At 38.2% G+C, this 26,672-nt stretch overlaps 1 protein-coding gene and 1 long non-coding RNA gene across 3 annotated transcripts in view; both read left to right on the top strand.

Annotated features, from left to right (window-relative positions):
* Positions 1-1,121: 1,121 nt before the first annotated feature.
* The window catches only part of LOC149247974 (uncharacterized), a 136,173-nt gene continuing 110,622 nt past the window's right edge, over positions 1,122-26,672 (top strand). For both annotated transcript variants that reach the window (XM_089455975.1, XM_089455974.1), the window contains exons 1-2: positions 1,122-1,238; positions 1,620-1,691. The gene's annotated coding sequence lies outside the window, so the exon portion shown is untranslated. The remainder of the gene's footprint in view (positions 1,239-1,619; positions 1,692-26,672) is intronic.
* LOC149247975 (uncharacterized) lies at positions 5,488-6,376 on the top strand. The gene is made up of 3 exons (XR_016264076.1): positions 5,488-5,717; positions 5,950-6,025; positions 6,198-6,376. It is a non-coding gene; the product is annotated as an uncharacterized LOC149247975 (long non-coding RNA).

Raw genomic sequence — 26,672 nt, forward strand, 5'->3', positions numbered from 1 at the left:
TACCTAAGCTATGCAAGAAAGAAAAAGAAAATCATTAAAGTAAAAGGTGCATAAGAAGGGCATTGGTAAAAATATTAAAATAATATAATATATTAACCTATCATTAATATAATGATTTGAGATTTCAAACTTCACATGTATAATGACCCGGAAACATTAAAATCCATTATATCTAACATCCAAAACTCATAAATCAAAATTAACCACTATATTTTATAAAAAAAATTGAAATTAATTTCTATATTACTTAACAAAAAATATAATAAGATAAAACTCCAAAACCTTATATAATAAAAATATAATAATTTTAGACCAATATTTTTATAATCTCACCTCATATAAATAGTAATGAATGAGACATTATAATGCAAATAAGTTAGTAAAGTACTTGTCAATATTAATTAAAAAGTAATTTCTCATTACACTCTATTAGTATTAATTAAAATATTATAAATACATTTTATTAATATTAATTAAAAATAATAAATTCTCATTGACATTTATTTTTAAATAAAACATTTTAATGTGTTGTTTTACGAGTCATGTTTTTGGTGAAAAAGTACTCGATACACTTTAGTTAGAGATTCATCGAGCACATGTACAAAGAAGCTCTTACAATTATCAATGGAAGATCTACGAGGAAGCTCATAAAAACCAGAATTGAGCGACAAAGCTATTAAGTGGTTTTCAGCTCCATCTAAGTGGTTTTCGCCTGATGTGTGCAACAGTTGTTTCCAATTCGGATGTGAAACCTTTTAACAATTTTTAAATTTTGAATTGAAGCAATATCCATGCTTTCTTGAAATTTTGACTTTCAAAATAAAGTTTCAGAAAAGCTAACCGTTAAGAAAAGCCTAAAAAGATGGCATGATTCACTATATAAAGAACTCATCCACAATTTCATTGATGTATATTTCGTCTTTCTCTGATCTTCTCTCAGGCGTTGGTGGTTTGGCGTGTTATGATTGAATGTGTGGAGCGCTCCCATTTTTTTGTCTGCGTGTTTGTTCTCTCTCTTTTTTTTTTTTTTGGGCTATGCCTGTTTGTTTGTGTTGTTTATTTTTGTGGTTATGCATGGTGTATTTGTGAAATCAGTGCCGGTGAGAGCGAGCGTAGAACAGAGAGGAAAAAATTCTTAGAGAGCGAAAGATTCCGAGGCATAAGTATTTCTGGCCGTTCAATTACTGTACCAAACTGGCCAAGACAATCTCCATTCCTCTTCTGGTTAGATGGATGAGGTGAGGGAGATTTGGATCCGTTTGTTTAAATTTGATTTGATTCCTTAATATCAACCACAGTTGCCATATCGTTTTCTCTCATTTCTGATTTAATAACCTTAATTGTTTGCAGACTTTCTGGGCTAATGGTGTATTTTTGTTTATTTAATTTCTGTTTGAAGCTTTTCTTCGATTATGTAAACGTTGCAGAACTCAAGTGTAGATAGTGGAAAAGTATTCTACAATGTATATTGTAGCTCCTTCCCACTGCATCCTTGTGCTTTTTTCAGATTTGGTTTCTTTCAATTAACAACAATTGCAATATGTGAGTGATTCAATAATATATTTCTTCATTTTTCTCGGCTGATGGTGCTTTGTTTGTTTAACTCTTTCTGCCTCCAGAGCATCGGCTAACATATAGAGACTATGCAATGGCCAGAGTGAGAATAACTACTATGGAGCAATATTCTTAAGGTACGGTGCAGTTCCTTCTCAATATCTTCTTGCGTGTGTTGTTACAATGAATAACATTTATGATATCAATTTATTTTGTAGATTTAAAAATTTACAATTAAAAATAAAAATATAGAAGCTATTCTAAATTTGTTGCTAAGTATTTGTTATTGTTATAGACGTTTGTGCTGTATGTTATTGTTATTGTTGTGATTACGCACGGTGTGTTCGTGAAATCGACGTCTGTGAATGAGAGCGTAGAACAGAAAGGAATTTTTTTCTTGAAGAAGAGCAGAGAGGGAAAGATCCCGAGGCGTAAGTGTTTCTTGCCGTTCAATTGCTGAACCAAACCGGCCAAGACAATCTCCATTCCTCTTCTGGTTGAATGGATGAGGTGAGGGAGATCTGGGTCCGTTTGTAATTTGATTTCTTAATATCAATTGCAATTGCCATATCTAATTCTCTCATTTTTGTTTTAATAACCTTGCAAAATCTCTGGGTTAATGGTGGTTTTTTTGACCGTTTGTAGTTTGATTTGATCTCTTAATATCAATTGCAATTGCCTTATCTAATTCTCACATTCTTGTTTTAATAACCTTGCAAACTCTCTGGGTTAATGGTGGTTTTTTTGTTCGTTTGTAGTTTGATTTGATCTCTTAATATCAATTGCAATTGCCTTATCTAATTCTCTCATTCTTGTTTTAATAACCTTGCAAACTCTCTAGGTTAATGGTGTTTTTTTGTGTATTTATTTTCGGTTTGAAGCTTTTCTTGGACTATATAGAAATTACATCCCGGAAAAAGAGGCAAAAGTTTTTGAAGAGCAGAGAGGAATCGATCCCGAGGCAGAGTTACTGTTGGGTCGTTCGATCGCTGAAATAAACAGGCCAAGACAATCTCCATTCCTCTTTTGGTTGGATGGGTGAGGTGAGGGAGATCTGGTTCCGTTTGTAATTTGATTTGATTTCTTAATATCAACAACAATCCCATATCTAATTCTCTCCATTTTATTTTAATACCCTTGCAGACTTTATGTTTTAATACCCTTGCAGACTTTATGTGTTAATGGTGTTTTTTGGTTTATTTATTCTCCCGTTTGAAGCTTTTCTTCTAATTCTCTCCATTTTATTTTAATACCCTTGCAGACTTTATGTGTTAATGGTGTTTTTTGGTTTATTTATTCTCCCGTTTGAAGCTTTTCTTCGATTATGTAGGCATAACTCTAAGTGTAGATGGCGGAATAATATTCTCCAAGGTACATTGTAGCTCCTTCCCACTACATCATTGTGCTTTTTTCAGATTTGATTTCTTTCCATTAACAATAATTGCAATATCTCAGTGATTCATTAATTTATTAGATGGTGTTTTGTTTGTTCAATTCTTTTGGCTTCCAGAGCATCTGCTAACATATATAGTTTTAGCAGAGGGCAAAGTGCGCATCACTGCTGTGGAGCAATATTCCCAAGGTACCCTGCTGTTTCTTGTCAATATGTTCTTGGTTGGGTTGTTACAATTCATAACATTGATGATATCAATTTGTCTGGTAGATTTAAAAATTTACAATTAAAAATAAAAATACAGTAGCTATATTGAATTTCTTGCTAAGTAGCTATAAAATAGTGATGAGAATTAGGTTAGCCAGCGATTCCTCTCCAAACTCAATCATAATGAAACAGCCTTAAGACTCCAGGCAAACAAATAGTTCAGCGTGTTCCATTTTAGGGTTTCTATATAATCTTGAAATTCAAAAAATGAGCCCAACAATTCGTTTGATTCTAAACCCAGATATTGCTTCTAGGAAATCCTCAAATAGAATCTGTTCACTTAAATTGGAGCTGGATTTATATGTGCAACGGGAGCAGGGCTTACGAGAGATACGTAGGACGGGAGCGGAGTGGAGGAGAGATTACTTCCTTCGGATTGCTCCTCCTGAAGTCCTTTTTTCCACTAAATTATGGAATCTGAATAATGAAGATTCAAGCGCTCGAAGGAGAGTGTTGTGTTTGATACTTTTTTATTATCATATTACCTTTAGTAAATGTAATTATTCATATCAGAATTTTGGGAATGTGAGTATTCATAAAACATAATGACTTCGAGCATTGGCGCCACTGTTTTCTCATTAAAATATTTTCCTTCTTTCTAGTGCATCATCCTGCCTAACCTTTTCATCTTAATTTCCGGATCTTTGGCTGACTCAGACATGCCGGCACTGCCATTTTCTACGCATAGATTTAGAAAATTATTACATCTTCCCTCCTTTATTTTTATCTGATCTGATGTGTACACTGAGACCAAGGTACTATCCGCGCTTTCAAGCAAAGTGTTCGATGTGGGCAACTCTTATTTCTTACCCCATAGAAAAGTTAATGCAGTATGACATGGTAGGGAAATAGCAGTTTCTTTGCATTTATATTTCCCTCAAAATTGACTTTGGCATTTTAGCAGCAAAGAAACTGCTATTCCCCTTCCATGTCAGACTACATTAACTTTTCTATGAGGTAAGAAATAGGAGTTGCCGTTCGATGTATTGGTTTCTTTCGTCTGACGTGTAAGGTGGGACCCGATCACTACCCATGTGTTCAATCGGCTAGCTTGGGCATTCAATATGATGTAGCGTATAGGTTCAGACTTGCCGTGATCTGCTAAATTTCAATAACAGAATAAAATAGCCGAAGTCATATGCTTAATATTTTATTGTCGGTTAATAAAATACAAATGGTTACTAGTGTATTAATGCAATGCACGAATGTGGTGGAGTATTTGGTTTGTGTATTAATGCAATGCACGGATGTGGTGGAGTATTTGGTTTGTTATGAAGTTATATAATCTACTTCATAATTACACGTAAAAATCAGGAAAATTAAATTAATATTAAAATATATTTGATTTACGTTTTATATAATATTCAAGTTATAAATATTTTAGGTTAAACTATTTTATTATTTTTTTTTTTTTTTTTTTTTTTATAGTTGTAGTGATAAATAATAAATTTAAAATACCAAGCAAAGTTTTTTTTTGTTAGAAATTATATAAGAGAAATTTTTGGCCAATTAATTTTTAAAAAATAATATTTAAATAATAATATTAGTTTATTAATTTATTAATAAATACAGAAATTTAAAATAATAAAATAATTCTTTTTATTTAATATATAAAAATTAGCAAGTAAAAATTTATGAACATTCTTTTTATTTTTATTAAATTTGAAAAAAATAAAAATAAAATTATAATCTTAATTAATATTTAAATAATTATAATAATAAAATTAATTTATATTAAAAATAATAATAAATAAAAGTAATAAAATAAAATTGATTTTATAGAGCATGAATGGATTCTCGGGTATTGACTGATTTAGGATTATTTACATAACATAAATAAAATAATAACAAGATATTATTAATAACAACATAAAATTATAATATTAACTAATAAATAATCATAACACAATTTGATTTTACTAAAAAGTACTAATCATAAACTTAAATCCATCGGATAATGAGTAAAAGATTAACAAAAACTCTTTTGGGATTTTACTGAAAAGTAATTTAAAAAATTTAAAATGATAAATTTATATCCATTGTATAACGTGTAAAAAAAATAACAAAACTCTTTTTTGTTCGGAATATCATGGATAACATCTTTGGGCCAGTTAATTGCAATCATGATTCTTTGAAAATAATGTAGGCCCTAGTTTGACGTGTGGTGTCCCAAGGGATTCACACCAACGTCAATGCGGTGTAATCAAAGTTTAAGCACCTTACCACCAGCAAAACCCGCGGGATAACATCCTCCAATTCCAGAGTCCATTGAAAGCAACATTTCCTTCTTACTCAGAGCAATGATGAGAAACCTCACGAGAAACATCCGACCAAGCATCAGTGATTTAAGCAGCAAAGCCAGGAGTTAGAACACGGACAACATAGACAGGGGCAGCCAATAAAGAGATCGAGGTGGCTGCGAGGGAAGAACTAGTTGGAGTGATTTTGTTGTTTAATTACTTGATTGATGAGTCGTTGCTTCATTTCACCAAGTCGCATTCTGGTTAGTATCTATTTTTTTTTATTTTTTATTTTTTTCCATAATTTTTCTTCTGATGTTTTTGGAAAATTTTCACATTATTGTTATTATTGTGTTTATGACTGGTGTTGGTGTGACATTAAGAGCATGGTACAGAGAAAGAAGTTCAGCAGCAATTGCCATATCGAATAACCTTAATTATTTTTAGGCTCTTCGCGTTAATTCTGTTGTTCGTTTTTTTATTTCCCGTTTCCAGCTTTTCATCGACTATATAGAGAACTTGCATGGCATTGAGTGCAAAAGGCGAAATAATATTCTACAGGGTATCCAAGGTACATTGTAGCTCCTTCCCAACATTTCTTTTTTGTGTGTTTATTTGTGGTGTTATTATCATTTGATTTCTTTAAATTAATAGCAATTACAATTTGTAAGTGATTCTTTAATTTATTTCTCGATTTTAATGGCTTAATAAAGCTGCCTTTCTTTATTTATTTTTGCTTCCAGTGTCTCTGTTAGCATATGGAGAGGAAAGAGGACTAAGTGCACGGGGCAGAGCGAGCACTATTGCAAAGGAAGGAGTACTGCTATTGAGCAATGTTTTTAAGGTAGTCTGCCGCTGCTCCTCAATATCTTTTGGCTTGCTTTCTGTTGTAGTTGAGTTGACAACATTTATATGGGGTTAAAAATACAAAAGCTATTCTAAATTTCTTGCACAGTGATCAAAGACAACGATGGATTAGGTTAGCATGTGAATGCTATCTAAATCAATCATAATGAAGCAAAGACTTAAAAGGGACTTTCTGACAAACAAACTGGAATAAATAACGTGTGTTCCATGTTAGAGAGTCTATATAATCTTAAAGTTCATGAAAGAAACCCAAAACATCATCCAAGATGGGTTGTCTTGTGGTGCAAGCAACCCTCTTAAAATTGGGCACCTTTTCATCATACAAAGTTGAGCTTCAATATGGGTTGTTCATCCTTAAAGCCTCTTGAAAACTCCCTGAGGTCCATCAACCTCCCAAATTGTGTACAGCAAGATAACATATGCGGGCTTCAAGAGAGTCACGTGTCTTCCAATTTGGTACTCAAAGTCATTCTAAATTTGGTACACAGTTCCAAGGCCCTCTTCCAAGGTAGCCAAGATCCCAAAACATATACCTTGTCACCATTTCCAATGTGGATAGTCCTTGAAGCCAATCACACAAGGAACAACCCTCCTGTACCATCCCAAGGTACAACACGAACTCCAAAAGCCCCCAGGGCTCCTTTTCCTTCACTAATCTTGTCTTAATTGAACTTTCAAAAGTGGACACAAAACCCTGAAGCAATACTCTACTTCCAATGATCTTTTAAGCATACAACTCGAATCATCCATCCATAAAAGCCGATCAAAACATTCTAAACTTCCCTTGAAAGGTGCATATGAGGGTCTCCAAATCATGTTCAAAAAACATTCAAACACATATAACCATCTATAATGACATAGATCGGCCCAAATAGTGCTCTAGATTAGCTTCAAAACAATGCAGGTCAGCCCACGGTTTCCACATAAGGGTCGGCTCAACACTCTTATCTAGTTTATTATTGTGCATCCTGGCTGATTGCTTGGAACAAAAAACACTTATTATATAGTGAGCTCTCATTTTCATCGTGCAAAATGAGCTGCTGGCCTATACTTTCATTCACGCCTTCTGAATTCTTCTTGCACGACGGCCTGAGAAATAATCGAGGGTTCTTCTTCCCCAATCTGAAGTTCATTTCAATCTTATCAGCTATGCTAACGTGGGAATCCAAAGCAAGTGAAAAGCTCATTGCCGAATCTAAATCCATATCTTCAGCGAAAGAATCACTATTCTCACCATAATTTTTTTTGGCTCAAGGTCCTTGTCATTATTTGGACCAAGTTGAGGTTCCAGCTCATTTTTTATGCTATCATGGTGATTGACCTTCTCAACAACAGCTTCCTTTTCGGTATCATATATTGGAGAACCTTCAAAACTTGCAAAATAGCATTTGTGCTTTTGCTCCAATAACATGCCAAGGGCTTCATCATTTGCAAAGTCAAATGCACACTCATTTTAGACATCATTATAGTATTTAACCAATTCCTGGCCAACTCTGTCATATTCATCAGATTGTTCAAATTTGTCCTTTATGGCATCGGAATACCACTTTCCCTGATCATGTGCGCCACCAGACTGCTCCCTTGTTGGGTCATCCCATTTGTTTTTATGACTGTCATCAAAGCTTAGTGGCTTTTCAAAGCATGGTCCATTTGAATTTTTATCAACGCCATTGTCTCAACTTTATGCAATGAATAAATCTTGTTCAAGGTGTTCATTAGTGTTTTTTTTGTATAGTTCTGCTAGATCTATAGCAACCTCCTCAATGATTTCAAGAGGATTGCCTTTCATAGCATCAATGCCAGTGCCTTGGTGTTCTTACTGTGGATCTGTTGCAATCTCTTTAAAAACAGCCTTGTCATCTTCGACAGAAAGGTACAGTAGGTCCCTTTTTTGGAGGACAGCCAACAACTCCTTATCATATTCTTCCAATTGTTCCTGAAAGTCTTCTTCTAATGCTTCATCTGTAAAACCATCATTATCATCATGAATAGGGGCTTCAAAATCATTAGTGGCTGTTTAATGCCTTTATTTTGAATTTCAACAACATTGTCTTCATTGACAGCCAAGACATCTCAGTCTAGGGATGCTTCACCTTCATTTATTTCTTCATTTAGCACCATAGGGCACTCTTCCTTCAGGGAGTCTTCTTTGTCATTTTCATAGATATCTTCATCTCCCTCCAAAAGAGCAAGGAGGCCTTCCTGCTGCAGGGCTGACAACAAATCCTGATAAATACTTTCAAAATTCTGCAATCTTGGGTCACACCATCCGAGAAAGCTCACAATCAAATCCTTGAGGGGAGCAATAGTCTTTGGACTGCAAGAGTACTAGAGCCAACGAGTTATTTCTGGGACGTTCGTTCGCATAACCAAAACGGCCAAGACAATCATTCCTCTTCTAGTTGGATGGATAAGGTGAGGGAGATCTGGGTTTATTTTTAATTGGATTTGAATTCTTAATGTCAACAGCAATTCACATATCTAATTCTCTCATTTTTGTTTTAATAACCTTAATTATTTGCAGACTTTTTGGGTTAATGGTGTTTTTTTGTTTATTGATTCTCTGTTTGAAGCTTTTCTTCAGCCATGTAAAGGTTGCATAACTCCTAAGTGCAGAATGGTATTCTACAAGGTACATTGCAGCTTCCCAACACCTCCCTGTGCTTATTTGTGGTGTTATTCATATTTGATTTTCTTCAATTAACAACAACTGCAATCTGTACGTAATTCATTGATTTATCAACATCAATTGACATATCTAATTCTCTCATTTTTGTTTTAATAACCTTAATTATTTGCAGAATTTTTGGGTTAATGGCGTTTTTTTGTTTATTGATTCTCTGTTTGGAGCTCTTCTTCAGCCATGTAAAGGTTGCATAACTCTAAGTGCAAATGGCAGAATCGTATTCTACAAGGTACATTGCAGCTTCCCAACGCCTCCCTGTGCTTATTTGTGGTGTTATTCATATTTTATTTTCTTCAATTAACAACAATTGCAATCTGTATGTAATTCATTGATTTATTTCTAGATTTTTCTTGGCTGATGGTGCTTTATTTGTTTATTTGTTTATGCTTCTAAAGCATCTGCTAACGTAGAGAGACTGTGCAAAGGGAAGAGTGAGCATCACTGCTACGGAGAAATATTGCTAAGGTAAGTTGCAGTTCCTTCTCAATATCTTCTTGCACGTGTTGTTACAATTGATAGCATTTATGATAGCAATTTTGTTTTGTAGATTTCAAACTTTACAGATAAAATAAAAATACAGAAGTAATTCTAAATTTCTTGCTAAGTAATTATAAAAATAGCGATGAGGATTAGGTTAGCGTGTTATTCCTCTCCAAAATTAATCATAATGAAACGCAGTCTTAAAACTCAAGTCAAGCAAAACACTTCAGCGTGTTCCATTTTAGGGTGTTTGTATAATCTTGAAATTCAAAAAAACAATTAAGTTGATCTAAACCCAGAATTGCATTTTGATATCCTCAAACAAAATCTATTCACTTAAATTGGAGCTAGGTTTACGAGAATTATATGTAGGGACTAAGGTTTATAAGAGTTATATGTAGGGCTGGAGCGGAGCAGAGCAAAGCAGAGATTGATTCTTTCACACTTATTCTTACTCCTCCCGAAGTCATTTCTTCTACTAAATTATGGAATCTGAATAAATGTGATTATTTATGATCAGATCAGTGGACAAATTGGAGCATAGGCTTGACATTTGCATTTTTTCTCTCATTAATATCCTCTCATTCTTTCTACTGCATTTTTCCCCTAATCTTCTTAATTTTATTTTCAGATCGTTTGGCTTCCTCAAACACGGCCTCAACATTGGCAGAGGAAAAGAACTGCAAAATTTTGGTATTTTTGTCATAATTAGGCCCTTGTACCTTTAAGTGCTGGGTAGAGTCTTCCTCCCAATGGTCAGCCTTTCTTGATCATCTGATGCTGGTCTCTCCTCCCCGACGAAAGGAACGCCCAGCCTGTAACCGACACATAAAGGGTGGGATCATTCAGTTCCGTTACATTAAACTAGCATGCATTCATCTTCCCCAAACCCAGGTGCTGTTATCTCCCAGAGCACAGGTTTTTAGCCTATGTAATACAGGGCATCAGAAGAACACCTTACCTTAGCACAGTATAGTTTGGTTATTCTTGTTGTAGATTACCTTGTTTCACACTCAGTCTTACTACTCCTAGGGTCATTTCATCTCGTCAATAACTGAATCTTAATAATGCAGGGTGAAGAATTGGAATGAAAAGTTATTTGATAGTTTCTATTCCCATTTGTAAATGTGATTTTTTATGTTGGAAATTTTGGGTAGATTGTGTACTTAATTGCAAGAATTTTTTCGGAGAAGATCACATCAAAATTCATTTGATGACATGTTTTGAACCATCTAGTGTGGTTCATCATCAGGACAAGATGGAGAATCAGATCATGGCATCAGATTAAATAGGGATAGCGATGTAGAGAATTAGTTTTTGAACGTTAGAATCAAATAGTTCGTTTTGACTAGAAATTATTATTTATTAATAAAAATATTTTAATATAATGATTGTGTACTCCCAGTACATAATGATGAGATCAATGAATAAATTGGAGCATCTTCTTCATATTTTCAAATTTATGAATAAATGCTAGCATCATTCTCCATCATTTGGTCATTGATCTTCTGTTTCCTAGCTACATTGGCCCGATGGTTATTGTTACTGCTCAATTTAGTAGGGGTGCTAGGAGGGGTTCCACAGGGACTACTACTAAGCCAAGTGGCAACAACGGGACAAGGACCCATTGTCACCTTAGTTGATGTCTCTTGATTTTTACGGACTTTCACTGATGGGAGGAGTCCCAGTACAGTGGGAAATCACTAGAATGATAAGGTCAATAATAGGTTGCTTGTTTTAGAAGCAAAAGAAGGGCTCTCCAAGAAAGGCTTGAAAGAAGGAGGCCTAGACCTAGGTGAAAGGATATTCAATAGAAGAATTATGCCTACATCAAGGTTTCTTAGAAAGGGAGGAGGAATTCTCTTTAGGTTTTGTGAAATATAGATCTTATAAAGGCTAGGACTAGAAGAGAGAGACCAGGGGGATCCAAGCAAGGCCTAGGGTTTGGGGTGATCATCAACACTATGACTAAGTCAAGCAAGGATTAGAAGTAAGGGTCAAAGAAAGGTGAACTTCCAATGAGTTTTCAAGAGCAAATGACCCTAGAAATGGCTCTAACCAAAGAAGGTGAAGAATAGAAATGATTTTGGAACTAGGGCTTGAGATTTCTCTCAAACTAGCCACGAGAATTGCTTAAAACTTAAGAGCACTTAGAGAAAAGGACAACGCAGTAGTGTGCCAATTTGCATCACAGGGAGATGTCTCTAATGCAATTCATGCTAGGCCCTAGTTGGCCTTCTAGGGTTAGGGTAGAAAAATAAGAAAAGGTTGAAGAAATGTAGTTTTAGGGTTGACCATCAAGGATCTAGGAATGCCTGACTATTAGAGTCAAATGATCAATATTTGGGATCTTCGCTCTTTAAAGAGGCCTAAAGAAGCAACTTCACTAATAATGGATGCAGCTACACGACAACTTTAGAGCTTTATACTTCGATATGCAAGATTTGATGGAGTTTCAAGGTAAAAGGTGCACAACCTACCCCTATGAAAATTCATTCTTCTTACCAAGATGAATAACATATCCAAGAGCCAAGATTACAAGTGTTTTATAAATTCACATTAGGTTTTAGAGCAGAAGTAAAATCATGACATAACATTCCATACATTAAACATGAACCATTATGAAATTCGCATGAAAAGGGCACTTACATGACAAAAAGAGTATATCCATCCATAAACTTGCCAAATAGAAGCTCCAAGAGATAACGAAAATATTCCACACATCAAAATGCATTTAATCATCCAAATCATTCCACAAATTGCAGGTCCGAAATCTTTCGAAATATATATCCCAAATCCAAGTGATGATGAGAGATCAAATGAACCTCTCTCATATTTATATGATCCTCCAAGGGATTCGAATGGCCTAATTATGCATAACAATGCCCTTATAATAACAATAATGTGCAAAATAACATCCTTTTGGTGACAAGCCCACCAAATAGCTTCATAATATGAAAGATAAGCCTCTCAAGAGGGTCAAAATGGTAATACAATAGCTAGGAGGGCCATTGAAAGGCCTAGTGAAGTCCCTGATGTGCCAAAATGAGCGGAAGGGCTCCAAAAATAGTGATGAAAGGGATGGCTCCTTGATCTCCAAGTGTTAATTTTAGATAACAATGGTATGTTCTATGCTTAAGAGCAATTTACTTCAATTTCTTTATTAGCCCAATATCAATATCCAGTTTAGCAATCACATCAGCATGATAGTAAAATGCAGATAGAACATAAACATAAATAGTAGAAGACAAACCAAGACAAGAGGACACAAGATGTGGCACCAACCAGGGACAAACCCCAATGTGGGGAAACCCTTGATCAATTCTTCTTATATTCTTCAATAGTTCAGCAGAGAGAGAGATAGTACAAATTACAAATCTGATAATTTATGACAGTAGCAAGAAGCCCTAACTAGAAAAGTCAACGTTGGTCAAACATGGCAGAATTCTTCTTCTAAATAGCTTGGTCAAACCTAGTCAACTTCGGCCTCCAACAGCAAGCACAAACAACGCAAAATTGTCCGAAAAAGTCCAGTCAAAAGCTGGTCAACAAAAGTCAAATTGTGGCCAGCCTTAGGGCAGTCAATGTTGGTCAAATGAGAGGTCAGATCACCTCGATTTCAGTGCCTAGATCTGTGGCCTGCCAAGGAGAAGATACCTCACCCAATCCACAGTCAAAAGGAGGTCAATGTTGGTCAACGCAACCCAAAATACAGCCTCTGAAATTCGGTCAACGTTGGTCAACGTAGTCAAACAGAAAAACGTCCTCCTTCCTTTGCACGTGTGAGAGACAGCTGCCCAGATTTGCGTACCCAATCAAGTGAGGAGAGAGAGATGTGTGAAGATGAGATGATGATAAAATGACTTGAGGTCTCCTCCTTTTATATGCAACGTTGAGGATGAGCTGGGGGTTTGAATGCCTGTTTTGCTTGTTGGCCGACCTTGACAATTTGTCCATAATATAAATAAATTCATATCTTCATTTGTACATGTCGGAATCAGATGATCTTTAGATCAATCCTACACCTCTTGGAGAGAGGAATCCAAGAAAAATATTAACTGTCATAAATAAGATGACCCATGTGAAGTTTGGCCCTAGTTTTCAATTTTAACACTCCCTCTCAACTAGGGAGAACTCCATTTGCTAATCCATCTGCTAGTCGGTACTATCTCTGCCATCAATGCACTGCTCTGCTCCGCTGAACTATGAAGAAGAAGAAGTGATCGAGAATGTATCATACCTTTCTCTACTGAGCCGAAGTCAGTCCCAGATAAAAGAGTGTCTCATACCACTCTTACTGACCCGAAGTCTATTCCAATCAAAAGGGAGTGTCTCATACCACTCTTACTGATCCAAAGTCAGTTCCAATCAAAAGAGAGTGTCTCATACCACTCTTACTAACCCGAAGCCAGTTCCAGTTGATCCCAAATCAATATCGGTCATCCTAGCATAGGGAATACGGTAGCACACGATGCATTCATCGGTAGTACAATGTACTATGGTCCCTATCCTCATTTCTCTACTCATTGGCCAAATGAGAGGTACTTCCCATGAGTCCCAGACTGCATGGGTAGGATGTCTCAGCAGGCAAAGGATGAACCACTCATCCTGCCTACATGTCGCCAAGGGGTATCGCAGGGGAAGGTTGAACCACTCACCCTGTACACAACAAACCACTAGGGGAAGGCTGAACCACTCACCCTATGGTTACTCATTGCTCCAAGAAGTACCCCAAGCCCCCCGAAGCTCCTAGAGCTCAATGTCTGTCTCATATAGGATCCTCATAAGTGGGTCTCTCCACGACTCCAAGTCGTTCTCGGAAGGCCAAGAACTTGACCTTCCCCAGGGGCTTTGTCAGAATATCGGCGACCTGCTCATTGGTTCCAATGTGATGGAGCCTTATTGCTCCTCGTTGTACCATGTCCCGGATAAAGTGGTACCTGATATCTACATGCTTGGAGCGATCATGAAACACGAGATTCTCTGATAATTGCATCCCACTCTGGTTGTTGCAGAGGATCATGGTACACATGTCCAAACAACTCACTCAAGAGCTTCCTCAACCAGACAACTTCACAGGAGGTCGTACTAGCAGCTATGTATTCGACCTCGACGGTGCTCAAGGCAACTGATTTCTGCTTCCTGCTCATCCAGGATATCGAAGCAGAACCCAAAGAAAAACAACATCCAGAAGTGCTCTTGCGATCCACCACACTGCCAGCCCAATCAGCATTAGAATAACCATGCAGCCTCACATCTCCGACAATGTATCTCAGTCCATGAGTGATTGTGCCCCGAAGATATCTCAGAAGATTCTTGGCACCAATCCAATGTATATGATGAGGCTCAACCATATATTGGCTCAATGTGTTAACTGCAAAACATATGTCTGGATGGGAGTTCACCAAGAACATCAGTGCTCTTATGAGTTGACGATACTCAAAAGCATTTCCCAATTCAGGTCCGGCAACACTACCACATAACTTCTTGAAGTTAAGTTCCATTGGGGTAGTCACAGGCTTGCAGTCCACCATCCCAAATCTTTCCAGTATCTTCACAACATATTTTCCTTGAGATAGGAAAATTTCTCCTGGCTTTTGCCAGACCTCCAACCCTAGGAAGTAATTACTAATGCATCAGTCCTAGGTCCTTCATCTCAAATTCAGAAGCTAACTCCCTCTTACATTTGTGAATAAGAGGGTCTGCACCTGTCAGAAAGAGGTCGTCCACATAAAGTACCAGTATGAGAGGTTTATCATTTTCAACCTTAAAGTAAAGGTTGGGATCGGCTTCACTTCTAGTGAATCTCAACTTCATGAGATAGCTATCAATCCTCTCATACCAAGCCTCGGGTGCTTGCTTCAAGCCATAGAGAGCTTTCTTCAACCTGCATACATGAGATTCCCGGTCATGGACCTCAAACCCCTCGGGTTGTTCCACATAGACATCCTCTTTGATTGAACCATGCAAGAAAGCGATCTTGACATCCATTTGATGTAGGTTCCATCCTTGCAAGGCAGCATTGGCATCTAAGGGGACTAGTTGTCCATAAATGTCACAATTTGCGTGGTTGGCAGCACAAAAAAGAAATCCATGGTCCAATATTGATTTATATTTCCCCACTACGGGTCAAAATCCAACTCTGGTTGGGATTTCCACAAGGTGACCATTTAAGGCCTTTTAATATGTATAGTTAGCCCCAAACATGGGGCTTTTAGTCTTCCAAAGTTGGATGAATAAATAGAAGATAAAATAAATCTTGGGGTTGACAAGCAACTACGTGGGTTAGAAATGCTATTATTATATACGTAATTGAGCAAGTCAATTACTTATTCATTGGTTCATTTCATTCATCAATTCAATCAAAATGTAAATGTACATAATATTAATGTAATTTTACATAATATTAATGTACATTTACATATTCATTTTGAATAAGTACATATACTAAATGAATCCGTCCTTCCCTTAAACCCTTCCTACCTACGCGATTGGCTTTGTCCAGGTTGTCTATGCCGCTATCCCTTCAGATGCTTCCCTACCCCATGACCAAGAAGATCAACCCTTCTTGCTTGGCCGTAGGTAATCCCTTAACATCACAAAAAGCCATAAAGGGTGTTTGTGTACACTCCATTATATATGTGCATGTGGTAGCCGTAGATCAGTCAATAGACACTAGTTGATGCTATTGATTCGATACAGGTGGAGATGCCAGTTTTGGGATGAATGGTTTGGAACACGAAGATGCATTACTTAAGATCCACCTCATGATCATTAGCAGACATAGGGTTTCATTCATGCTAGGAAGGCAATGCCAGTAAGGGAAGTGCGCGTGTCGGATAGTTATTTATTGATCTACTTGATTTAGTAATACTAAATATCTTTAGAGATGGGCGCACCATCTGATATTATTTTCCACTGAATTGTATTCTAATGAGGCTGGCTGGAAGTAGCGTCCAGAGGGGACTGATTTGTCTTCTGATGGTGAGAGGGGTGACCACGGACAAACAAATAACAGACTCACCCAATGGCCCAGAGGATAAAGCCGCCTCACATAGCTTACAGACTCTAGGAAGGGGTGGGGGGGCGACACCCAACAGACAGATTTTGCCCAGGCACAATTTCCGCTTTGAGCAGATTATTTTAAACCTTCCCACCATTTTATATTTTTTTCTCATAAACGTCTCATTAGGAGAGTTCGAGGAAATATCCCCCTCATCATGGGGACTAAAAATGAATGTTTATTACTCAATTTTGCCTTTTCAAAACGTCTATCTATAATTCGCGAGATGCAATCGATTGCTGGGTGGGGATACTATACTAGGATACTTAGCTTGGATTACAGGATGGGCTGGAGACAGAAAATTCCGATCTAGTAATAAAGCTGTTTATAAGAAATAATAACAAGAGGTAGGTGCACTAAAGAGAGAGAGGCATGCTTAACTCAGCTAAGAAGGCCAGGGTAATCAACTAGTTGGGCTAAATAGAACCACAAGTTGAAAGAATGGTGGAGACTGGCTTTCACTTAGCTTTCACTCTCTATGGCCTTAGGGCATGGGACTAAAGAAAGACCTTACAAGTGTTCATGGAACTTATTGGACTAAGCTTGTCTCTTAATAAGTCTTTCGTTCTATCACACTTACTAAATGAATGCTTAGGAGATACTGCTATTTCATCTTCTCAGGACGAGATCAGAGTACCTCCTTACCTTGCTTGATTACTGCCCTCACCTTAGGAGATGGAGGGAGGAACGAGTGTTGCCTACCCAACCAATTCATTTTGCTAGGAAGACTTTGTAGGTGGGATCGTTGGAGGAACTGCCTTATTTAGTAATTCTTGACTCCCAACACTTCAGAGACATGGCTGGGCAAAACTGCTGGATGGATGATTGTCAATTAGGAGAGCCATGTTAGACGAATGGACCTTCGATAACAATTGATGACTCTTACTTGTATCACTAATGATAGGATACTTGATATGATTGATTAATGAAGACAATCAACAATTGCTAGAAGATTTGTTTATTGATTGATACCACACATCTTCTGAGCGAGATAGGCATTGGATGGAGGAAAACCTCACAACTGGTTGAGAGGAAGGATAGGGACGATACCCCATTAGGTTTATCCCAACCGTTAGTCTTCTGTTGGGACATGAGGAAGGAGTAACAACTAATCATAGACAAACAAAAGGTAATTTCCAATAGCCACTAGTTGATGCAGTCGATCCAAGAGTCTTTGCACTCGATTATATCTGCTAGTCAATGCCAAGAATCAATCTTGCTAGTTGATCCCAAGAGTCATACACTCGATGCCGGTACTCAATCACTTGATACTAGATTCGATACAAGATAACTAGCCAAAGGTCCTTGCCTCGAAGAGTTCTTGCCCATTAGAGCTTATAGCAGACATACATCGACAATCTACCTCGAACCTAGAACCCCACAGAGAATACCTCAACCCTAGACCTCGAAGGAACCATATCCCTTGACCTCATGAAACTACAGAACCCCGAACTCACTAAGGAAGTTAGGCCCTCATGTTTCAGTCTAATCAATCTCAAGCGAGATGGGCTTATAAAAATGAATTAGGTAGGGCTTTAATCAAAGCATCTTGGATCGAATCTTGAATTGATGGGCAGGTGAGATCAACAACTTTCCCAAAGTTCTTGTTCAAGCGACTGATATCAATCCAAGCACAAAGGACTCACCACCATATTTTAGTAATTGGTTCGTTGTCATAGTTATGAGTGCCAAAAGCATCTATAGCCAAAACAGGAGATCAATCGATTCCTGCAGGATGGTTCTAGTGCTAGATGGATCATGCGAGAAACACGCATATTAGTGGAGATGAAATTGACACGACGATCTCTAAGTATTTACACCTTCGGGGTAAGGAGAAGCACTTGAAAGCTCATGAGACACCCTAGGTTTTGGTATAGCCCTTACAAGTATCGAACCAAATCTAGTAATAAGTATGGGTATCTAAGCCTGGATATAGTTCACTAAAGTCACCACGCTAATAGCGGGGGTCAGCCTTATTCCTAGGGGGATAGCTTAAGTGGTATCACTAGTCTTGCGATATTAAGTAAAGTCTCAATTCACTCTAATTCGTACGGGCCCATCTGGTACAGTTAGTGTATGTAATAAGTACTAAGTATCCACAACCGTCTAATAACATTGTCCAACCAAAGAGCCATGCCATTGATCAATATAACAAGCCATTGATAAGTAGGTCATGCCTGGGATCACTATGTGTAGTAAGTGCTTTTGTTGGGCCACATCATGCTTTTGGCCGATGTACCAATTGTGGTAGCAGCTCAATAGGTCTATCATAGTTTTAGTCAGTTTCATCCTCTTTCTAGGGCTATAATCGTTAGCGTCGAGCCTCCCGAAATCTAGAGCATTTGTACCAATCGCATGAAGCACAGATTGCTCTTACGTAGGTGCAAGCCTATTCAGATCATAGTCTGATAGACTAGTCACTGGAAGCATATCTAGCTCCAACTTCGCATTTGATTGAAAAAAAGTTCATTTGGAAAAGAATCATGATAGTTAGATTCGAAATGTACTAATCTTTAATATCAACCGATAGTGAACCTACAAATGTAACCCCAAACTTAAGATGTCATAGGCAATAGGCATGATGACAGTCCCAAACCAATGCTAGTAGCATGTGACATGCATACAGTATATGGGAGTTCACACGAGGTTAATCGCGGTGATGTAAGCTACACCTGGTATAGGACTATCATATAGAGAACCCTTACACATATACAAGACAACAGAGAAATAAATGGAAGTCCTCGAGCTAAACTATGATATACGGGTAGGTAAGCTATTGGTGAATCTGCTCGCTCTTCTGCTGGTTATGAAACAACAGGCTCATTTCCAAGTGGATATGGACCTAGAACTGAAACCATTGGATCGATCTAATCAATTGGATCTGGTGGATCATCATTCTTAGCAGCACGCTTTTCGGGGCCTTTAAGAATGCCAGTTGCTGAGTTGTTCAGACAATGCACTACGACCTTTTTGGTCCCGTGCATGCTACTTCCAAAGTATCCATTAGTCTCTTCATCTTGATCATGAACATCAAACCCAAGGGCATATTAATCACAAGCATCAACATCTTCGTAAGAGATTGTCGTGGAATAGGCACTAGTAGTAGCAACCATTTAGGTACGAGCATTATTAGTAGCCAATTAATGGCACATGAGTGTTAGCCAAGGTCCAATGAAAATATTCCCAAATCTGGACCTTGCTCAACTAGAAAGTGGGCTCTCCCATAGTTGCTAGTGTTGCTTACCTTGTTGGTGGTGGTTCTAGGTCAACAGGTGCTTTTGCTGTTTGGCAATCAGAATCAGTGGCTGTTGTTGTTAGTGCCCTTGCCTTTGAGACTAGTTTCTGTGCCTTTTTTGTCTATGCCTTTGTTGTTGGATCAGATGAAGAGAAAGAATTTGTTGACTATACAATGCACCTTGATGATGATGATCTGAATTTGATTAGTATCTTCACTTGATGGAATCAACCCAACAACATCGATTCCATACCTTTATATCACAGTTGAATAGAAGCGCATCGCAAGATCTCTTCTATGCAAGGCCCTGAGGGAGCCACCTTTGGGAAAGCCCCAAATCCCCTTTCTCTGACAGAGAGTAGTTAATGACCTTAATGCTATTTCAACTACAGAGGGTTTAGTCCATTAGATTAGATTTAGGAAGAGACATAAGATATTAGTAGCCTTGTATAGTCTAGTTAATCACTTTATTATATTTAGGATATCTAGTCTAGTTATTTACTGTCTTCTATTTAGGGTTAGGAACTCAGGATTGCCTCAAGTCTTGTTTACTAATTATAGCTACTTCTTTAGGGAATAACTCCTTTAGGGATTTATAGAGAAATATAATGATATCTTACTATCTATTATGACCTCTTACTATTTAGAATAGAAATTAGAATTAGCTCCTGGATAATAAGTAGTTATCCAGAATCCAGTTGAGGAATAATAATAATGATGTTGTATGTAGTAGGAATGAAATTGCTCGACTAACAGGAGAGGATGCCCCCAACAGGGCTTGAATAACAGGAGAGGAAAAGATGCATCTCAGAAGCTTTTTAGAATTTACAAGGATGAAGTCTGCTAGATGGTCGATTTGACTAGGACCTATTTGTAAATACCTTGCTCTCCCAATTGTTGGATGACATGGATGGGATGGATGGCTTGGGTAAATTCAATTATGGGAATGAGATGGATCATGGGATAGGTCTACACTCCCTAATTTGTTGTTGTCTAGGAGAAGCAACTCGTGGTGATTCTTAAGTACCCCTACACAGGTATAGGTTCTCATGCTGACAATGAGGACTCATTTTGTACCTTAAATATTTTCATAGGTGTATCTGATTTGGCTCTATGTTTTCTTTGACTATGATGGGTATGGGATATTCATGACCTTGACTTGCTTTGTGCAGATGTAGGACCAACGGAACCACTAGGCTTAGACATAGCGGTAGTGACACTAGTAGCAGAAGGGTTGCAATGATGCCACCATGATGACGAGGTAGGGTTTTCCATCCCCTGAGTTGGATAGGAGGTAGAGTTGTTATAGTATCTAAAGCGATAGTTGGATGTAGTTCTTCAGGGACTTCTCTAAGCAGGTTTGGCAGGATTAAAGTAACAAGATTACAGATGCCCATGCTGGGATTCCTAGAGAGTGGAGTCCGATCATGAAGGAGGGCCATGATGGTTGGTTAAGTCATGTGTGATCAAGCCAGAGACAGAGCCGCAAGAGATACTGGTGCTCTACTGGTCGAGGACAAAGATCCCTTAGCTAGAATTCCCCCCATAGGAGTGAGGGGTTCTATTTATGGGTTAGATTCCCTCCTTTTTTAGATAAGCTTTTGATGTATATGCATCCCGATGGGGGAAAGACACATCTTTTTGGAACGATTCAAATTTCTATTGCATGGTTTGGTGCACCTTTATCTGGATGAAATGTTTGTGTGATTCATTTCATTTGTACATGTATCTATGTTGTTTACAATGTGATGATTGTATGTGTAATGAAATGCCATGTTTTTGCTTTCAACATGTGATTTTGTTAATTTTAGGTATGTTCTATGCTTAGAGCAATTTACTTCAATTTTCTTATTAGCTCAATGTCAATATCCAGGTTAGCAATCACATCAGCATGATAGTAAAACGCAGATAGAACATAAACATAAACAGTAGAAGACAAGCCAAGACAAGAGGACACAAGATGTGGCACCAGCCAGGAACAAGCCCCAATGTGGGGAACCCTTGATCAAATATTCTTATAATCTTCAATAGTTCAACAGAGAGAGATGGTACAAATATACAAAACTGATATTTATGATAGCAGCAGTAAGGTCTTGACCAGAGAAGTTAATGCTGGTCAAACATGGCAGAATTCTACTTCTAGGTAGCTTGATCAAACCTAGGCAACTTTGGCTTTCAACTGTAAATACAATCAACCCAAACACTGCTCATAAATCTGATTTCATTCTGCAGTAGATAGCTGATCTGATTTGGGCACTTGAATAAGTCCTCCCTATGAAACTGTGGCACATCCTTGTCTGCCCTTAGCAGCCCTTGCTATGGTGCTATGGCCTGCGGCCTAGCACATAGCAACCCCTGTAGCAAACGTATCCCAGATAGTGTCCATTCATCATTAACGCAACAACATTTAGCCTATAGAAATCTTAACACTTGAACTTGCTGCAATGCTGCAATTCTGGAACTGGTTAGGGTACTAAACACAGTCCCTAACAACCCATCAAACTGGCCCAGAATTGCTCCTAATGGCTGTGGTTGTCCTCCAATAGGGTTCTTCCCTCCACGCTGCCCCTTTGGGGCAGTTTCAAGCCCAACGCTTATACTTATCTCCCTAACACAGCTGCTGCACCCAAACAGTCCCAAACAACAGTGATGACTTCTTCATAAACTCAGCCTAGCTAACAACATTTTCCAGCACCCAAACACATTCATATTTAGCCCTGTCTAACCTTGTGACTGCGGCTTCCAAGAACACCTAAACCATGCCCTAGAACAACATTATTTTCCATGTTGTCACAGGGATTTCCATGCTGCTCTTTCTATGCTCCTTCATGCTGTTATAGAGATCCTTCTTGCTGCAGCTAGGGCTCTCTTGTGATAGCGGATAAGGCTTCTTTGTGACTGCGGATTAGGGCCTCTACTTGGCTGCAAGTTAGGGCTTCTTTAGCTGCGGGATAGAGCTCCTTTTGACAACGGATCAAAGCCTCCTTGACTGTGTACTAGAGCCTATCTTTGTTGAGGCTTAGAGCCTTTACTGACTACGTCTAAGAGCCTTTCCTTGACTGCGGTTAATAGTTATGTATCCTTCAGGACTGCAGATTAGGGCTCCTCCTAGATGCAGATGAGATCCTCTTTGGACAACGGATTAAGGCTTCCCTTTTATAGTGGATAAGGGCTCCCTCTTGATGCGGATTAGAGCCTCCTCTGCTGCGTATAAGAGCTCCTTAGATCTGCGGCCAGATCTCCTTCAAGACTGCGGCTAGGGCTTCTTCATGAGGACTGCGGCTAGGGCTTCTCTTTCTAGACCTCTCTTGCCACCAAACCCAAATGAGTGGAGAGAGATCATGAGAGAAGTGTGTGAGTGACAAATAACTTGAGACCTATCCTATTTATAATGCCACATTGAGGTTGAGCTGGGGGTAATTTGGTTGCTGGCCGACCTTGACAAATTGTCAATAATACAAATAAATTCATATCTTCATAAAATACATGTCAGAATCGGATGATCTTTAGATCAATCCTACACCTCTCGGAGGGAGGAATCCAAGAAAAATATCAGCTGCCATAAATAAAATGACCCACATCGAGTTTTGCCCTAGTTTCCAATTTTAACACTCCCTCTCAACTAGGGTGAACTCCATCTACTAATTCATTTGCCAGTCTGTACTATCTCTGCCATCAGTGCAATGCCCTGCACTGCTCTGCTCTGTTGAACTATGAAGAAGAAGAAGTGATCGAGAATGTATCATACCATTCTCTACTGACCTGAAGTCAGTCCCATGAAGAGAGTGTCTCATACCACTCTTACTGATCTGAAATCAGTTCCAAATAGAGAGTATCTCATACCACTCTTACTGATCCGAAATCAGTTCCATTGATCCCAGATCAATATCATCCTAGCATAGGGAGTACGGTAGAACACGATGTGTCCATCGATAGTACTATGGTCCATAGTTGCAGGAAGCGCCCCCCCCCCCCGGATCCTAGGCCGGAATCGCGTCCGTACGGAAGCGTTCCGGAAGCGCCAGCCGAAGCGCGATTCCAGTTTTTACGAAGCGCGGTTCCGAGTTTTTGGAGCGATTCCTGGTTACACTTACGTGCTTGTGACACTGGGGTTACACTTTCGGGTTGGGTAGCCATGAATATTTTATTGTCAACGTTTATTCTTATACAACTACATGTATAAATTTCGTTTCGTTAATGTGACGTGGGAAAGAAATTACGCGTGGCCCAATTACGTAGAGCTTAGGGCCTTTTAATAAGACTGTTATAGTTATCGTTATTTATAGTCATGTGTTTAAACGGAGACTCGAAGGTATAATTGATACGAAAATCCATTTCTTATAAATTAATGCTTAATTTAATTTCAACTTCAAAATTATTGTTATAGTGTTATAAATAGAAAAACAATATATCACGATTATATTTATATTTTCATATAATCTTAATGCTTTTGAAAGTAATAAAATAAATAAATTTTTATAATATATCTATATATATAATAAATTTTTTATTTTATATATATATATATATATTCGAGTACAAAAATAAATATATTTAACAATTATTTATTTATTATATTACATAAATAAATTATGAATATATTTAATAATTCTTTATTTATTATCTTGTCAAAACATAATCATTTTTAATATTTTAAATGGAGAAGAAGTGAGTAACATGTTGCAAAGTATATAATACCATTTAAATTTATGATCCAGATTCTAGAACAAAGTTTTTGGAATAATAGCGCCATATTAATAGAACAAAGTTTTGGAATCATGGATGCCATATCTATCTTGATTTATGCAAAAATATGCATGTTTTCATGTCTTCTACAATTAATTTTGGTATTTGGGATGTTTTTTTTGAGTATAAATGCAAAAAAATATAAAAAAATATATATATATAGCAGACGCTTCCGCGGACGCTTCGCTTCCTAGATTTTTGGAAAATGACGCTCCGCGCTCCCGCTTCCGCTTCCGCGCTTCCGCTTCGCTCCCGCTTCGTGCAACATTGCTATGGTCCCTCTTTTCATTTCCCTACTCATTGGCTAGATGAGAGGTACTTCCCATGAGTCCCGGACTGCATGGGTAGGATGTCTCAGCTGGAGAAGGATGAACCACACTCATCTTGCCTACATGTCACCATGGGGTATCCCATGGGAAGGCTGAACCACTCACCCTATCTCGGCAGGAGAAGGATGAACCACTCATCCTGCCTACATAGCAAACCACTAGGGGAAGGCTGAACCACTCACCCTATGGTTGCTCATTGCTCCATGAAGTACCCCAAGCCCCCTCGAAGCTCCCAGAGCTCAATATCCATATCATATAGGACCCTCAGTAGAGGGTTTCTCCACAACTCCTAGTCGTTCTCGGAAAGTCAAGAATTTGACCTTTCCCAGGGGCTTCGTCAAAATATTGGTGACCTGCACATCACTCCCAATGTGATGGAGCCTTATTGCTCCTCGCTGTACCATATCCCGGATAAAGTGGTACCTGATGTCTATGTGCTTGGAGTGATCATGAAACACAAGATTCTCTGATAATTGAATCCCACTCTAGTTGTCATAGAGGATCACGGTGGTATCTACTTATTTCCCGATAATTTATTTATGAAAATCCTTCAGTAAACATTAAAATAAATTCTGTTGCAGATATCACATTATAATATAGAAACAAACACATGCACAAGAATTAACACATCGACACAAATATTTTGGACAATTAGTCCCTGAAAAAACCCAATGTGGGAAAACCAATGCAGCAAGGGAGGATTTTATTATTCAGCAATTGTTCAGTACAACTGCGTGCCAAACTGGCTTACCCAACAGGGAGAAAATTCTTCAGCACTTCCCCCAGTCTCAGCGTCAGCCTGGTTGACCTCTGCGTAGCTCCCAGACCCTCTGTGTCAGCACTGGGCCTCTCTTCGTCACCCACGCAGGCCCTCTAGTGACTGCGTAGTCTGCAACCTCTGCATCTGCCTGAGAGGCTCTGCGTCTGCCTCTCCAACGTTTACGCTGTTCCCTTGGTGCTTTTCCCGACTCTTTGTCCGTACTTGCTACCTCCTATTGCTCTCCAGACCACTAGTTCGAATTTCTCAGCTAACCCCGCTCCAGAAATCGAATTAACTGGTCTTCCTCAGTGTGTTCTCCAACTGACCCTCAAGCCTCTTCTTATACTTTTCTTGTTGGTCCTTCAACGACCGAGATTAATTTTCTAATCAACGGCTAAGATTAGATTTGGCTTGATCCATGACTTTTGGAACCTTCTAACCCAGTTTTATATTAATACCCATTAATATTTTATTTTTCCTAAGTTTAGACTTAGGAACTCCATTAAAAATATTAATTATTTTAATATTTCCCAAACTGGTTAGAATCTGCCCAAACCATTTCTGGGTCTTGGAGATCTCATGTGCTTTAGCCTCTCCACCAATTTTCATGGCTAGAGCACATCCGGTGCTGCCCCAAATCAACAAAAAAGAGAGAGTGATGTAAATAATGGGACAGTTTCATTCCTTTCATTGTACCTACAAAATAGGGGTTTTTACTATAGAAATGGCCTATTTTAAGCTTATTGTTCAACTTTGTTTCAAGGAGAAGGTATCGGTGTGTTTAGATCTGTTTCTATTACTTGGAATGTAACCTACTCTCTATATCTTTTACATTCAGTTGTGTTTTTAAGGTTCGTGGGGCTTGTCCTTCATAGGGCAAGGGAGATATTTCAATAGATTTCTATATTTATGTGGTCCTTCCATCGCCTATAGTACTGACGCAAGGATATCCCATAGTAATGATAGCCAATAGTCAAGTTGCCAGTTTCGTCTATTTAGACGGTCGTCCTCTCCAATGAGGAAGGGTCTTTGCTAAGTGTGACATTAGAAGG

Source organism: Pinus tabuliformis, chromosome 7 (genome assembly GCF_031772625.1).
Source record: "Pinus tabuliformis cultivar Carrire ecotype Pingquan chromosome 7, CPIR1, whole genome shotgun sequence".
NCBI classification, from domain to species: domain Eukaryota; kingdom Viridiplantae; phylum Streptophyta; class Pinopsida; order Pinales; family Pinaceae; genus Pinus; species Pinus tabuliformis.